General features: G+C 41.9%; 1 protein-coding gene across 2 annotated transcripts in view; it reads left to right on the top strand.

The window, feature by feature from the left end:
• Positions 1 to 9,558: 9,558 nt before the first annotated feature.
• Positions 9,559 to 16,392, top strand: part of ELF2 (E74 like ETS transcription factor 2) — a 39,204-nt gene continuing 32,370 nt past the window's right edge. The window contains exon 1 of one of the 2 annotated variants that reach the window (XM_064510718.1): positions 9,559 to 9,690. The gene's annotated coding sequence lies outside the window, so the exon portion shown is untranslated. The remainder of the gene's footprint in view (positions 9,691 to 16,392) is intronic. The other variant, XM_064510720.1, reaches the window with a different exon arrangement.

Genomic DNA, 16,392 nt, shown 5'->3' with positions numbered 1-16,392 from the left:
ATGCACTGATTCTTATTTCCCTTTTTTTTCAGTTATTTCCAAAGACAAATCTTTCTACTTTTAATTTCTACAGCTGGCAGTAGGGTTTCTGAAATTGTAGGCCTTGCTGAATGCCCCTTTCTCTCTGGAGCTGCCTTGGTATAATGGCAAAATATATTAGCCCTGAAGAACTGGTGCCTGAAGAACTGAAGCTCAACCTACAGCGTGGTTTCTAGAGGCTTTTCATCTCTCTGTTTTAAAAAAAGTTAATAGCACTAGTATAACCTGTACAGATGCTTCATGTCAGAGAGCCTCTTAAAAGGAAAGACATACTGCTTCTGCAAGCCACAGGAGCTAGGGATGCATTATAAACTCTTGCTGTGATGCCATGTAGCACAACGTTGTCTGCTGCAGCACTGGGCTATCCTAGATTGAGCAGCAGAACTATTTTGTAATGTGAAGAGTGGTGCTATGCAAAAAAAATAGCCAATTACCACATGCAAAATGCCTTGTCACTTGATCAGAAATTCTTTGTCTCACTGCTTTAGGTGGTCCCTGGCCCTCATTGATGACTTTTATCAGTCATGTTAGTGTGAAATCTAATTGCTATGTAGATTAATTTTCTATGTCCCACACTCCAAGAAAGGTGAATTTTTGACCTGCTACACAAAAAATAAAAGGAGCATTGGCTCATTAAGGAGAACAACAAATTACAGCAGAGAACAGACACTCTGGCGAGATGGCAAGAATAAAGGAGATAGGAGAAAAATTTGTGCTTGAGAACATACTTCAGAGCTCAGAATAAAACCTGAGATTCCTGAGTTTCACTGCACTTCTGTAAGCAGCAACTATCTGTGAAACTCACTGGCAAAGCGTTTCACCTCCCTCTAGTGCTAGTTCACATGAAGGATGACAACCTATTACTGTTAGCAGCGATCCATGGAGCTATATGCTACAGGCGGACGAAGTCAATTTAACAGTTGCAGTTTTACTCCTGGCCTGTTGATGTCAATATAGAATTTCAGTTTTGCTTTCACTTGCTTCTTAAAAACACAGGACATGACACACACAATTATTTAAAAAGACCATTAAAACTTCAACTCAGCATTCAAGACTTGGAAAATCTGAGAATGAAATATATTGACCAAGATTTCTTGTACCTATCCTGCAATTAAATACGATTTTTTTGGTTTCCTGAACACCCCCCCCCCCCCCAAAAAAAAAGGGGGGGGGTGGAGTTGAGGCTGTGCTTTTTTCCTATCTGCTGGTCTCTCTCCTTTCTCCTTCCTCATACCTGGCCAGCCCCAACTTCTGTTTTACCAGAGAGCAGGGAGGGTTCAGAGACACAAAGTTCCTACCAGCTGGCTGTTGGTCAAGGAGATCAGTAGCTTATTTTGTTATTTTGTTATGTTTGGCAATAGGTGGTCAATGCAAGTACATAGCCCAGCTGAGCATTGCTTGGACAGATCACAATCAGCTATTGCAGGTGCTGTTTGGTCTCTGCTGATGATTAGGGCTAGAAGACTGAGACAGTGGTGTATGGGGAGAGCTTAGAGGCCACAGGTACATATGGGGTGGAGGGAGATGCCCAGGTGCTCACAAATGGTGTTTTCTGCACAAGGATGTAGGTGCAAGTGTCACTTGGTGTGCTGCCCGTGGGGTAACTCATTTCCCTTGAACAGCTGCCCTGTTACTACCCAGGCAGCTCTGTTCTGGGGCCAGCTCGGGCCTTTGCAGGAAAAGTAATTCCTCTTTGTATAACTTGCCGATTTGTTTGCTGTAGAAAATGGGAGGTTTGCAGGATTATGGAAGTAAAGATCATCCCAAAGTTAAAGCTCTTGGATGTCATCCTGGGTGACTGGTAACTCCTCCTTTCTGGTGTCTGCTCCTTTGTTTGGGGTGCTGTGTGAGAGGTCAGCTCCCCCAGCTTTATTGGGGTGGAGAGAAGGAGGAAAGCTAGAGGCTTCTGAACTGGAATCATTCATGCTTGTTGTTTGAACTACAGGTAATTGAACAGCTTTTTGAAACTGTATGATTTGCTCAGTGGTTTAGCAATCCGTAAACTCAGGCTCCATGTTCTCCACTTATTGACTCTTCACCAAATGCAAGTGATGCCTGTAGCATGCTCTGAAAGGCTGAAAGCAACTGATGTTCAACAGCTTGTGTATAGCAAAAAAATTGTGGACCTCTGTGAAGTGTAGGACTCTTCTTCTTGTGGGCTGTTAATTATTTGTACCAGCTTCATGTGCAGATTCAGTGCCATTTAATTACCTACAAATCTTGCTTGTATAGTGATAAATAGTTTCCTTTTTTTTTTTTTTTTTTAGACCTTCATCACTTAATTGCCTCTCAAAAGATGTATGTGTTTGCACTCTGCTCTTGCCCTGGGAAAGGTGTTACACACCGCTGCAGTTCCTGTACTTCATCACAGGAAGGCTGGCCATCTAAACTCTGTCTTCTCAATTCAGCATCGACTGCAGCATGCAAGCCAATTGAATTCAAGGGAAAAATATGGAGAATAAGCAGAAGATGAAAGAGTAATATGTACTGAGATCATAATTCCCCTCTCTTTCCCTCTCAGCAATTAAATTAAATTCCACATGTCTGTGGATGGCCTTCCCATAATGTGATTTATTTATTTATTTTTCCTGGCATCTTTCTTCCTGCACCAGGCTGTTTTCTTTCTCAGTAGTTACAGGGAAATGTTATTCTCCAGTGAGGGCTAATTCAGAATAATTAACCATTGGCCAACATGCACTCACATTATCAAACAGAAGAGGGCACTAAATCAAAGGCGGTATGATTACTAAAACCTAGAACAGAGAAAGCATCCACATCTCCAAAACCTGGAGCTGAACAATGCTGGAAGAAATGAATAATGTATTTTTTTCCTCCCACTGATTGGCTTGATTTTTTTTTTTAAGCTTAATTGTGGTTTGGAGAAAATCCAAATAATACAGATCCTTTTCATTCTGCTGTTGTAGCAAGCAACTAATTTCCAATGCAAACTATTTGGAGGCTGTTATAACAAGAGAGGAGCCAAACCTGGACTAACTCTTTGAGGCTTGACAGTTCTTGACAATGGGAATACAATTAGGCTGGATTTGAATATCTTTGTTCCAGTTTAAATAATTAATGAAGTCTTACAAAATCAAAATCACTGCAGTCTTGCCCCTTTTCACTGATTTAATACTATCAGAAGTAGGGGGAGGTTACAAGAAGTATTTAATCCTGGCTGTAAACAAAGAGACAAGTACTCTGAAGTGTTTGAGGTTGTTGCTTAAATCCCTTTATGAGAAAGACTCAGAGAGAACTCCTGAGAACTCCTAGAGTTTAATTTTTGTCACCTGCTTTCCAGCATATCTATTCTCAGAATCTTGTCTTCTATACTAATTTTAAGATATCTTCACTCAGGCACCATCTGTATGAAGACACTTACTAATTGCAGAGCTTGGACATTCATAAATGAAAAGTAGTCTCCAATGTTGAAATAATGCGCTGTGAAAGATAAACTTGTTTTTGAGTACAAATTCTACTTACATTTTTCTTTAAAGGAATATAGTTGAAAACAAACTAAATAGACTAACATAAGGACTTTCTTTTACGCATTAAGAACTTTATTTTTGCAAAACACTGCACTCTTTCCAAAGGGTTTACCTGTAGCAAAAGAGTGCCTCCTGAGCATTCTGTCTTCTGCTATGTCTAAGTTAAGAAAATCAATGCACCATGTGCATCTTCGGTATTTTTGAGTGAAAATATGGTAGAATAAAGTCCTCTCATTCTGACTTGGATTCTTTTCTCTAAAATATAGCAACTGTGCCAGAAACAAAATGCCACATCCTCGCCTTCCTTGCATCAGTGTAATTCCTTCTCTCTTAAAAGCTACCCAAATTCAATGAAGGGCAAAATTTTACTCCTGACAGGCTTGTTTCAGCACTGCATTGCCTTCATGCTCTAATCATGTAACTCCCATGAAATCAATGGTGTTACACCCCTACAGCACTGAGGATCTGGATCAGGCTTCCCAGGGTTATCCTAATTTACAAGAAAAAGTAGCACTGCAATTTTAAGGGAAGGGGTGTGCGTGTGCATATGCGTGTTCCCCCCGCCCCCTTCCGCTTACTTACGTGTCACTAAGTGGAAATTACATAGGAGACAGAACGAGCTCAGAAAAGATAAGGATCAGCCTTGCAAGTAAAAGGACTTCTTATTTAATGTAAAATATAAACTGTTTCAGCAGCCTACAGCATGAATAAAATTAGGGGGTAGATAGGAAATGTAAATAAGTTTGGGTGAAGCTGACACTAGCCATAGGTCTTGCTAACACAGAAACCTTTAAGTGTGATAAGCCTTGCACTTTGAGGAAACAACAAATCTAAAAACTGGTCATAAGTCCGCAGGATCTGGAATTCTTCACTCATGTAACTCTTTCCTTATCTTTCTATTTATGCTCAGCAACTAGAAACGTGAAATATATCAGATCTGTAGACTTCAAATTAGGTCCCCTATCCCTGCAAAAATAATGCCAGAAGCTGTCGAGTCTTGCTTGTGCGCTCCAGGTTAAGCTGATCCCTGGTCTGGGGTCAGCAAGGCTCTTCCTCTCTGCCCTGTGGGCAGGGGTGGTTGCAGCAGAGAGAGGGGCTGCCTACCCCAAGGTGCAAACACTGATCCACTTTTTAGGACCAGCCGGTCGCTTGACCAATGCCTTGCAGTGGCAGGGATCTAAAACCCTGGTGTTGTCCTCTTTCTCTGGCACACTTTTCTACATTTTGTACAAAGTATTGTTGGGCTTGGGAAAACATTTTGAACTTGGGCTTGATACTTGCTGCAGTGCTGCCTGCAGTTGCCTGGGACTGAACTAAAGATCTGTTCCAGCTACCAGGAGGACTTCAGAATAGCCTTCCCCATTCCAGATCTAACTTGTTCCCCTGCAGAAAGCCAGGGTAGACCAGGAACTGGTCTCCTGAATTTTGTGTCCACTTTATGCCAGGGGACTGTGACCCAAAAAGGTGACACTGTCCAGATTCTACCCTGCTTTTATCATTCTATTTTTCACCAGCAATGATCTTTGAGCTTTTGGCTGTCTGGCAAAGTCGTATATTTTTCTTATAAGGGTTTGGTAGTATCTTAGATATAGTCTTAGATAAAAGCAAGACCACTGAAATGCTTCATGCAGCAAAATATCCAACCCAAACTACCAGTAGGAAGTTTCTTTTCTTCTGGTGGAGACAGTCAGTGTCAATAATGTGTAAAGCAGTACCCAGGAACACCCCTTGCAACAGGCTGATGATGAATATCTTAGAATCCAACTGTTTCAGCAAGCATGTGGATTGGATTTTGGGTGATTTCTACATGTTATCTATATTTATTTTGGCTAAGTTTATGCTTAGAACTTCCCTGAAAATACTGAGTTTATAGGTTTATAATCAAATTGTGACATGGTATGCATCTGAGACAAAGCATGACATCCATTAGGAGAAAATTCAGTTGCCTTTCAAGCACTTTCACCATGTGTCGCACAGCCCCACTTTGCATTTAGCCATATAAAAAGCAAACTCTTCCATAATGCTTCGTTTCCTATGGATTTGTGGCCTATATACATCTTTCCTTGTTGTCTTCCTCTCTGCAATCCCGGCTGTAGCCCCTGCGGTCCCTGTGACCCTTTTGCTGCTGCACCATGAGGTGCCTTCCAGTCCCATAGTGCCATCAGTTTTCCACTGCACTCCTACCCCTGCCCCTAAATACCACAAATGCCTTCCTTTTTGTGGCAGAGGAGAGCAGTCAGTTAGCTAAGAAACAGCATTGCTGTGGCTGATACAGAGCTATATGCATGATGACATGTCAGGTGGCTGCTGTGGGTCGGAGTTGAAATAGCTGCTTTCTCTGGTGGGGACACTGGTGTGGGGCTCTCTCCTCTGCTCACATATGTGCTTTCCTGAAGCTTGGAGGAACTTCATATCTCTGATATCTCTATTCTTTTATAAAATGGAGTTGAAATTGGAAAATAATTTCAAAGAGAAAGGAATGACAGAGAGATGGACAGACACACAGAGAGCTAGGTCTCATGAAGCTTGTTTCCTTAGGCTAAAATGTAGCTTATTTTAGTCATACTGGAATATTGGACAGCAAAAATGGGATGCTTTTCTATAGCTCTATAAGCACATTATGGAGTCTTCTGAAAGTTCAAGTAAAAACCCCAAACTGTGAAAACAAAGAACAGTTTCCATTTTCATTTTAGAAATGATTGATACTTTTTATTGTTGCTAGATTTAATCATTATTGCTCTATCTCCAGAGTTTTCATAAAATAGTCTGTATGTCCTGTAAGTCTATCCTAAGAAGAGAAAAAAGTAGTTACACCTGTAGAATTACTGCTACTTCATTAATAATGATTTACAGAATGGTCTGACTGACAGAAGGGTCATGGGACCTTAACTCCCTGATTTTTTCTAGGTCATTTCTGGGTCATTTCTTCTGGGTCATACTTCTGGGTCTGAATCAGTATAATTTTCCCATTTCATCTGAATGACCATGGGCAGTAAGCTCAGCATATAGAATTCGATAGCCTACAATCTTTTGAGGAGCAGTGTTTAAAAAGCAATGTGGACCACAGCTTTCTATATGCAAAAGGGGCAGAGCAGCATCTGTTGAACTACTGACCCCATGTTATTGCACAGCAATATCCCAGTAGTAGCAGTTTTGAATTGACTGCAGATCTGCCTCATGAGTGGGTGAAAAGGGCCATCATTCTTTTCTTGGGATAGCTGCATCATTTATATAACTTCAAAAATATTTCAGTTGGACTGATGCAAACCCTTTAGCTGCCCTTCTTTTTTTCTCTTTAAGGTTTAATATTTTTCAGCTTAGCTTTCCAAGTAACTTAAGAAAAATTAAAAAGAGGTGTTCTTAAGAGAAATACAGTTTTCCATATGAATAGTTAGTCTGGTTTTGTTTAAAAAAAAACAAATGCCATTGTGATTATCTCCAATCTGTGCAGATAAGCACAGGTCTCCTTAGCACTCAGTGAGGTGCTGCTGTGCTGTCACTGAAAATGGCCACACAGCTCAGCTCATTAGAAGACAACGTGAGAAATGGAAGTCTTGTAAATAAATCAGAACAAGGGAGGCAGAAACATCTTTACCTTGGCATCCAAACTGAGCGTGGAGTGAAAGTGAGTAAAACAGAGGATTGACTGTGCCAGATGGTGAGAGAACAAACATCAGCATTACAGAAGATCATTTAAATGGCCACCTCTGGAGCACTTCTAAGTTGTGGGACTAGCCCAGTGACTCCATGAAGGAGCTACAGAGAAGGTTTGGTTTATGTGGGCTTTTGTTTGATTGACAATGGGCCCGTGTTTTGAAAGGAGAAGGTGTCTGCTGTTGTTCTCCATGAAGAGGATCATAGCAAGAGATTTTCTTCTTTTTTTGAACATTAATTTGGACCAAAGCAAAGAAAAAAAGAACTAAAAGAGTGAAAAGCCAAGTCAAGACTAATTAAGCACCAGAGATGAAGCTGAGAGCAGTTAATTCTGCCAGGCTGCAGAACTGTATCAGTGGCTCAGACTCCCACCCAGCTACTCTTTGTTCCTGTCTATAATAAGGCAAATTCTGTCAAGCACCCTTTAATCTTTTCCTCTCTATATACTACCATTTTCTCAAATCACTCTTTTCTTTGCTATAAGTAGGTTTCATTTGTTTTATATTTTCAACACCATCTCTGATCTAAGTCCAAGTCCTGTGATATGTGAACTTCCATCATCCATTGTCTATGGGATTTTAATTCTACATCCTTGTTGACACAGTTTGCATGCCTATCTTTTAAAACATTAAAATACTTAGGTACAAGCAATACGTATGTACTTTAATGTACAAGCTTTAATACTTTAATGTACAAGCATTGGAAACTATTCTATAATTTCTAGCAGCAACCTGGACTTTAGTTAACAAAAGTCAAGCTTTTTTCCACATGGTGTTCAATACTTCCTTTTAAAGATCGACAAAAGATCTGGCAGTGATGTGTCTTATCTTTTAAAGAGCAGATAGACAACTAAAATTTGATATTGCTTAACGTATTCTTAGGAAATTCTGTAATTATCAACACCCAAGTATATGCCTTATTAAAAGTCTGGTGGGCTTAATGGGTGGTAAGACCTCAGTTTTGCTAAGACAACATGTATGCTGTAAAGTGACTGCTAAGTCTATGCCTTGACCACTTGACCACTTATGGCTAGCCCCATCTATTATTAATATTGCTTGACACAGTCTACAAGGAAAGAATTTCTAATGTTTCCATGCTGCAGGGCACTGACCTGATATTTGTAGCGCTGGCTTTACTGTCAGGAAAATGTTTGTGCGGTCCCCAGGGAAAATAACTGCAAAATCATGTACCTTGGAAGATGGGTTATTTGTACATAACCTGTAAAAGGAGGTCATGTTCTAAGGCCTAAAGACACCTGAAAGATGTTATTTCCTTAGGAAAGGAAGCTGATGCCCCACAGATGCAGGGGAAAGAAATACCCTGTTCAAATGCTTCAGGAATGGTAGCCAGACCTGTTAAGACTAAGGGGTGGCACTATGCCAAAGGCAGAAACTGAGGATTGGAAACTAGACTTGGTGAAGATGAGCAGAGTGTCAAGGGAGTGTTAGACGTGAGTGGTGAGGTGGAAACTGAGATGAGGCAGAAGCGTGCTTCTGTACATTGCCGACGGTGAGGAGGCTGTGCAGGTGACGGTGTGATGCGTGAACCGCTGTTCAGTGCTGAGGACTCCTGTAAAAAAGGGAGTGAGTGTATCAGACCTCTGCCAAGCACAGGCAGAAGGGGTCCACCTCAGTTTGTGCAGGACATGGTTGGTTCAGTGCTCCTTGCTGTTGAACAAGCTCCTTTGCAATGTTAAAGTCTCCCAGTCAATGTGCGTTTTGTCTGTAAAGGAAGCGTTGTGCTTCCTGTTCTGCTAAGGCTCTTCTGCTTATTGCTGTGCCATGGAAAGAAGGGTATTTGTAACAGTCAAAGCCTGCTATGTGCAAAGGAGGGCACCAACACTATCCCAAACCTCTCAGATGAAGGTAGATGGAGACAGTTATGCTTGATAGATACTTCTTTGTGAGCAGACTATGAGAGTAACATATTTTGGGGGTGACAGGCGGAGGCCTGCCTGCAGGGGAACCCCACAGGCCTTTCGGGGGCATGCTTCCCGCTCCCCCCCGCCTCATTCCCCACACAGAACCAACGCATTTATTTCAGCTGTCAGGAATGCTGCACGCGATAATTAACACGAGGGCCCGGCACACCCCTCGGCTACCGCAAAGAAAGGGAGAAGGGCGCGAGGGAGCGAGCGCAGCCCCTCGTCGACACCTCACCCGCAACGGCCGCTCCCCCCCCCCAACCAGCCACCACTCCCGCGCGCTGAGGGCAACGGCCCCACTCGCGCCCCGCGCACGCGCCCGGCGGCCGCACATGCCCACAGCGCCCCCGCGCGCCCGGCGGCGCGAGTATGTGCAGAGGAGGCGGCGCGCCGCGGTGGGGGGGGGGGGGCCGGGCAGGTTGCGCGCCCGCCCCGCCCCTGCCCTCCCCTCGGGCCGCGGGCGGCCCTGCCTCTGCCCGGGCGGCGCCCGTCGCCTGCTGCTGCCGCCGCCGCCGCTGCTGCTGGGCCGGGGCGGGGCTGGGGCCGGGGCCGGTGACGGCACGCGGGCCGGGCGCGGGCACGGGCACGGTAAGGGCGCTGACAGGCGGGCGGGGGGCGGCGGCGGGGCCGTCCCGCACTTTCGGTTTCGTGCGCGGCGCCGGGCGGCGGCCGTTGGGCTCCCCCCCCCGCCCCGGCCCTCCGCGGCGCCGGCGGGCGGCTCCCGGCCGCTGTCAGCGTAAACACGGCGCCGCGGCCTGCCGGGGCCGGGCCGGGGCGCCGCGGGGCAGCGCCTTGTTTACGCGGGGCGAAGATGGCAGCCCGGCGCTGTCACGGCCGCGCTGCCCGGGCGGCGCTGGCGGCGGCGGGCGGCCCCCGCGGGGCCGGGGCCGGGGCCGGGGCCGGGGCCGGGGCCGGGGCCGCCTCGGTGCTGCGGCGTTATCGGCGTGCCCCGTGGCTGCGCTGCCCGGAATGACTGCGCCCGCGGTGAATAGCTGGCAAGTCTGGCGTGTTTTAATCCTATCCGGCTGCCGCTGTGGAGTATCCTACTTCGTTAATTCTGGTGCTTGTGTGTGTCTGCTGCCTCGTTGGATACCATCTCGTGTCGTCGTCCTTTCTTTTTTTCAGTTAGATAATTCAGTTCTTCACTCTGCATATCCCCTCCTTTATGGCTAGTCACTGTCTGGTTCCCTATGACTCTCCTTTTTAACCATTTCATCTCTTCAGCAAAGACTGTGAAAGCTTACCCGCTGTTGGTTTAAAAACAGCAGTTTGTGAGGAGGCTTTCATATCTGCTGAGGTCGCGCCTCACCGTGCTTTAAAGTTGTCTTTATTCGGTGTGTACTGATGAGTATTCTCCTTCACTGCGGTTCAGTCAGAAAGCTGGCACTTTCTGAATAGTGTATGTGCATCAAACTTTGAGAGCTTCCCAATTAGTCGAGACAAATAGCATGAAATGAAGGTAAGCCCAACGGTATAAGAGTATAAGCGTTAGAGAATTCTCAAGACTCAAAGACAATATTCTAACAGTAAAATTTTAAAGCAAATTTGGACCACTTTATATAAATGCTTCTTACAAAAATAAGTTGAAAACTCCCATATCATTGCTTGAGATGAGATGAAATGAAGTCATTTATTATATTGAGTAATACAGAAGAGAAAGATCTGGCTCTCTAATTGCTACCACGAAAATTAACTTCGTTTCAAGGATCTTAAATTAAATGTAAAACTATAAAACTGGGTGTAATGGGTCTGATTCAAGATCCTCTTCCTTTGCTCCATCTCTGATAGTGGACAGTGCCAGCTGCTTTCAGGGAACTGCTTTTTGGGCAATGGGATGTGTATATTGAATATCTCTGTTAGCATACTTTCTATCTCAGATTTCAGTAATACCTGGTTTAAAAGGTCCTTAGACTTCAGCCTGTGTATGCATCTTTGTGTTTAATAGTCGTTGAAGCCATTGAGGGGCTTTAGCTTCATTAAGTTGTCCAATTTAAATCTTCCAATTTTTGCTTTTAATCTCAAAAGCATTCTGTGAAATGAGTTACGTAGTTAAATTGTGTGCTACTTCCTTTTGTTTGTTGTTAAACCTGCATCCTCACCATTTTATTTCATCTGTCTCTGGCTCTTTTATTATGTAAAACGATGAATAATTGCTCCCAGCTCTGGCTTGTGGGGGAGTGGAAATGGATGTTAAGGACCAACGATTGACATGGTGGAAAGAGCTGTGCTGGTAAGAAGTAGGGCGGTGCCTGTGAGACTCCCCTCAGAGGGAAGACAACATTTCAGGCAATCTTTATGTAAAGAGCATTGTGAAGGGGCCTACTGATAGGGTGAAATATGGGGAGATCCAGAAGAATGTCACTGAAGCCATGAAGCTTCTTGTAAAAGTTAATAGTTTGTAAGTGATTATAAGCTTGTGTGTTCTGGGGTTCATCAGCTTCAGCTACTTGAGGTTTCAGAACCAACTTTTGATGTTTGGGTTATCTAATGAAATGTGTGGAAGGAGTTCCTGCAGTTTTTTCTGAGGTTTCTGCTAGTATTGGTGTCTAGTTACTGGATTGGATACATCATTAATCTGAGCCGATGTAATAATTCCTGTGCATTCAGTGGTAGAATTATTGTCTTGTTATAGGGAAACTGCTGGTGTCTAAAGTATGTTGTGGCCAGGACTACTTGCCTTGACCATTCCTGACTTTGATTTCTTTCCCTATAACATTTAGTATTGGTATAATTTGAAGTGTTATAAATTGCATGGATTATCTGTCTTGTTTTTCTGAAGTTGGAGATACAAAGACTGTCTTGATATCACCTTTTCAAGCAGACCCAGTGATTCTTGGGCTATTTACTAGTTTAAACCTTTTTGCTCCAAGTCAGTTCTTGCATTAACTTAATCTTTTAGTTTGTAGACTTGTTCTGAGTGTCACAAAAATAATTTCATACTTGTGAAAAAGGTAATTGAAAATTGCTTCTGCAAATGCCAGTGTGAATCAGTTAGCCAGAGCTGGAACGTTTTGGGGGAAAATGTCTTACGAAAGAACTTTCTGTGGGTGTGAAGTTGTTTTTTACAGAGCATGCTGTAGTTCATACACAGCAGAGTGATAGTGACATACATACTGGTATACTTCAGGTGCTGCCTGTGAAAGAGGACCTTTGCACCCTTAGGAAATCTTGTTACAGTTAATGGGATTCTGCAGTGATCTTGGCTGGTGTATTTCTGTGTGTGTGACCAATTTCAGTGTTAAGCTGACTTCTTTAACCTTTGTGATTAAACCAAAGGAAGGCTACTTTAAAAAAAGTTGCATAGGATGTTACTGCCGGCTGCAGTCCTGCTCTTGCAGTTTCATTTATGTAAGTATCCACATAAATCCATCCCCAGGGTTTTAGATGCCAACTATATAAAAGGGGACATTGTTCCAAGTACTCTTAAGTTCTTCTGACTGCTGTGGGAGCAGCTGCCTCTGAGCGCTGCTGCCCAGTGTTCTGGGCGTTCTTGTTTTCGTGTGTGGGTACATGTATGTGCATTTTTCTTTTTCTCTTCTTTTTTTCTTTATCCCTGTCAAGCTTTGATTTTTGTTTATAGTTTATATAAAACTCTACTAAAACTGCTTACAGATACATATTTAAAGTTTTGTTTTGATGCCAATCTTAAGTAACTTTGAGTCTGGCCTACTAAACGTTACACTCTCTTCCATCCTTTTCAGACTGTTTCTTGAATTATTATTTTTTTAATTCTGTTGAGCTGCCTGTTAGGTGCTCTGTGAACTTGGTAGGTGACTGTGCACAGGGGATTGACTTACGGTTCTGTTTTTTGTGTGACCGCTGTGTATTGGTCACAGTTGTGAATTGCAGTGTTTTTAAACCTTCTCTGGTAATTGTTGAAAATATAATAGGGCTGTTTGGTTTTCTTGTGGGCAGATACTTTGATACATAATGTATGTCACATAAATATAGTCTTAAATATGTGAATAAACTGTTTAGTTTATTCACCTGAAGCCCCTCAAGACCTATATGCTGCAACTCGTTTTCTTGGCAAGTGAAAACACTGTCAAAGACTTGAGATTTTTTTGTGTCTTTGGAGCAGTAAGCAGTCAAAACTTCTTGCTGTTCAGTCAAAGTACATGGCTTCCAGACTCTGATTTCTGGTTTTGGGTTTTTTTGAGGGTGGGAGCACCTAGACTTATTTTAGGACTTTTGTTTTCCCACAAGATATGTATGTATAAATATTAATGGATGATGCTTCAAAAAAATTCCTGCTCTAAAGGCTATTTTAAGTGTTTCAGAGCTAGTTTCTCTTTGCATTTTCCAGGACCAGGAAGAACAAGAGTGAATGTCAGATCTATACTAAAACGATTTTGTCTTTTTCTGGAAACATTAAACTTTTTTTCTCTGATATTATTCCACATTTAGCTTTCATGTGAATACTGTTTAGAGAGTAATTAAGTTTGTGATTTTTTTTAAACTGTTCTGCTGTAATTCAAAAATAGCCATACCTTGAACCAACTTCTATGCTGACTAATTGTGTCATGAGGGGGAATGTGGTTTCTTACACACCTGAATCTTCTCTTATTTTGAAAATCTGAGTAGCTGTTTTCTGGCCTGTTTGTCTCATTTAGCCTTGAGAAATGTAAATCTTGGAACTGATCTTTGAAAGTAGCTAGGCAGTCTTTCCCTTTTACAGAAGTCAGATTAGTTTGTGAATTGCTAGGGGAAAGAGGAGAAGGAGGGGAATAGATTCAGTATTCTACTGAAACTCAAGGGAGAAATGAAAAGCCTTCTGCAAGGACATACTGCTTAATGACAGGGAAGAGGGCAAAAACTTAGCTTGTTCATTCACAAAGGGATGCATCTGTGAGAATCTAACATACTCTGAGGTGTGTGGGTAGTCTTGTTTTTTGTTTGGTTTTGTTTTAACTTTAGAACTGCTAAACCAGAATGAACTATTGGTCAGCCTGACTGGAACTCTTAACTTCCCACTTGCTAGCAGGTGGACTTGTCTTTTTTTTGGTTTGTTTGTTTTTTTAAAAAAATATTTATTTATTTATTTTTTTTTCTTACCCTGTCAGGTTTTTGGAAAGGTTGCCGAATGGCAGGACTGTTAGTATGAAGTTCAGATCCTGCTGTGTAAAGGGTCTTTTATTTGTTCCTTGCCTGGACTGTTCTGTGCCATCAAGTCTAAAGATACTAAAGATATCATTCCTTTAATGAATCCCAAGATTTAGTGTCTTACTGATTCTCCTGTATATTTTTTTCCTGTAAGGGTCATACTCATGAATTTTTGTTGGAACTGGAAAATGAGGATTATCTAACAGCATTTATATTTCTGTGTTGTCCTAACTTCACTTCTATAGGGACTTGATAATTCATGTAGAGATAAATTGGTATGGGAGTAATCTAAACTTCTTGTAGCATAGGCATTTTTTTAACATATTCTAATTTACTACACCAAGTTAAGTGTTTTCGGTTGTTATAACTTGGCAGCTGTTTAGCCACCTGTGAGGAATTGTAGTACATTCAGAATATACAGTATGCATGCTCTGTTGTATGATTGTTTGTATTAATATACTGCTTAAGAACCAAATTAGGTTTGTGGTATTCTTAAGCTATGCTGAGGTGCTACCTGAAGCACTGTATGTTCTTGCATAGATGCAGATCTGAGTCTCAGAAAAAATGCTTTAAATTGATTGAAGGTTGTCTTCCCAAATTAAAATACAATTTCCATCCTGTAGACTCCACTTTTGGGTTATGACTGTATGGGGGCATTTTTAATGTGGATGGATATGGAAGAGGAGAAAAGTCTGATTCTAGTAAATGTGATTCTCCCCCCCAACCCGGTTGATTGGTTTAGTGTATTCCTATACAGCCATTTTTCCACTTCACGTGTTTCTGAATTTTTATGACTTTTGAAATAATGTAGGAATCGACTGCCAGGTAATAGGCTTCTTATGCTAAAAGCCTGGAGGGGCACAGGTGTATATGGCTCCAAGGATGCTTGTTGGAGAATTTCCAGTTTGAATCTTGATAGAGAGGGGAGGTGGTCTGGGCTTTCTTTTTATCAAGGAAAAGACTGATTATCAAAATTTACTGCTAACTGTGTAATGAAATCATGGAAGAAAAAAAGTCATATTGTGTTGGGATTTTTAGCAGCATTGCAAGTGAAACATTTTGAGACATGAATCAAGTTTTCTTTTTCATCACAAGTTGACTGCCTACCTAAGTGAAAATTTGAATTTTTTTCTTAATTATGTATGTTTTCCTTTCTATTAGATATATTTTGTGCTTAGTTCTGCTGTTATTGTAACAGTGATTTAAAGGTGATCTCCTGTTCTTTATTTTTATTCCAAAGACATTAGGATCAGTTGCATAGAAAGTTGCTATGAAAATTTATTCTGTTTTCTCCGTGCAAGCTGAAAAATGTGGACATCTTGTTCTGTGGTGTTTGTGTGGTTTTGTCTGTTTTTTTTTCTTTTTTTTTCTTCTTCCTCTTGAGAGTAACCTGCCATGATATGGCTACTGACATTTTGCACTAAATTAGTATGGCAACACAAATGACACTTTTCTGAACACATCCTGCATATGTGTGTGCACACACACACACAGTGCTGAGGGCACCTCAATACCTTGAGACATGAAACTTTGTAAACAGTTCTTATGTAGTATAGTTCTGTTGACTTTGTTGCTTTGGAGTTGACACCTGATTTTGAGAACAGTGTTAGTAAGATTTATTAGTGTATCTAAGCTATTTTGGCTATGAAGATTTCCATGTCTAGAGGAAACCCTGTTGCTGTTAACGGGACTCTGCGTAAGTCTGAACTAGCTTATCCCTATGCGAGATTGATTTAATTTAAGCTGGCTGCCCACTGTTGAAAAGCAGATTTATTTAGTTTACTAGTTGGGTGTTAATTATAAAGTTCTTTTTCTTTTGTGTGTGTGTTGGAAGATCCCTTTGCCTACAGCAAAATCTAGAACATATTGTACTGCTTCATTTTCCTGCAGATCTGATTGTGCTAGCTTTCTCAACGGATGGGTTTTATTAAAAAGTATTGTGTTGAATTCTGACTTCTGTTACAATGCATTGATCTCAGTGGAGTTACTTGAAAGAGTAATCGGTATCAGATTAGGTTCTTATGTCTCATGTGGACTATGTGCTTTCTCTTGTACTACTAAGAAGCCAAACTTTGCATCTTGAAGTAGTAAACCACTCCTGACAACCCAGGGTTTATGAGCACAGATTATTTGTCCCTTGGAAAGACAGGATATGGACAATAATATTTATATGGTATACATAAAATA

This window comes from Dromaius novaehollandiae, chromosome 4 (genome assembly GCF_036370855.1).
Source record: "Dromaius novaehollandiae isolate bDroNov1 chromosome 4, bDroNov1.hap1, whole genome shotgun sequence".
Lineage (NCBI taxonomy): Eukaryota > Metazoa > Chordata > Aves > Casuariiformes > Dromaiidae > Dromaius > Dromaius novaehollandiae.
The sequence above is the reverse complement of the archived record's forward strand: the minus strand, read 5'-3'. Positions and strand labels throughout refer to the sequence as shown.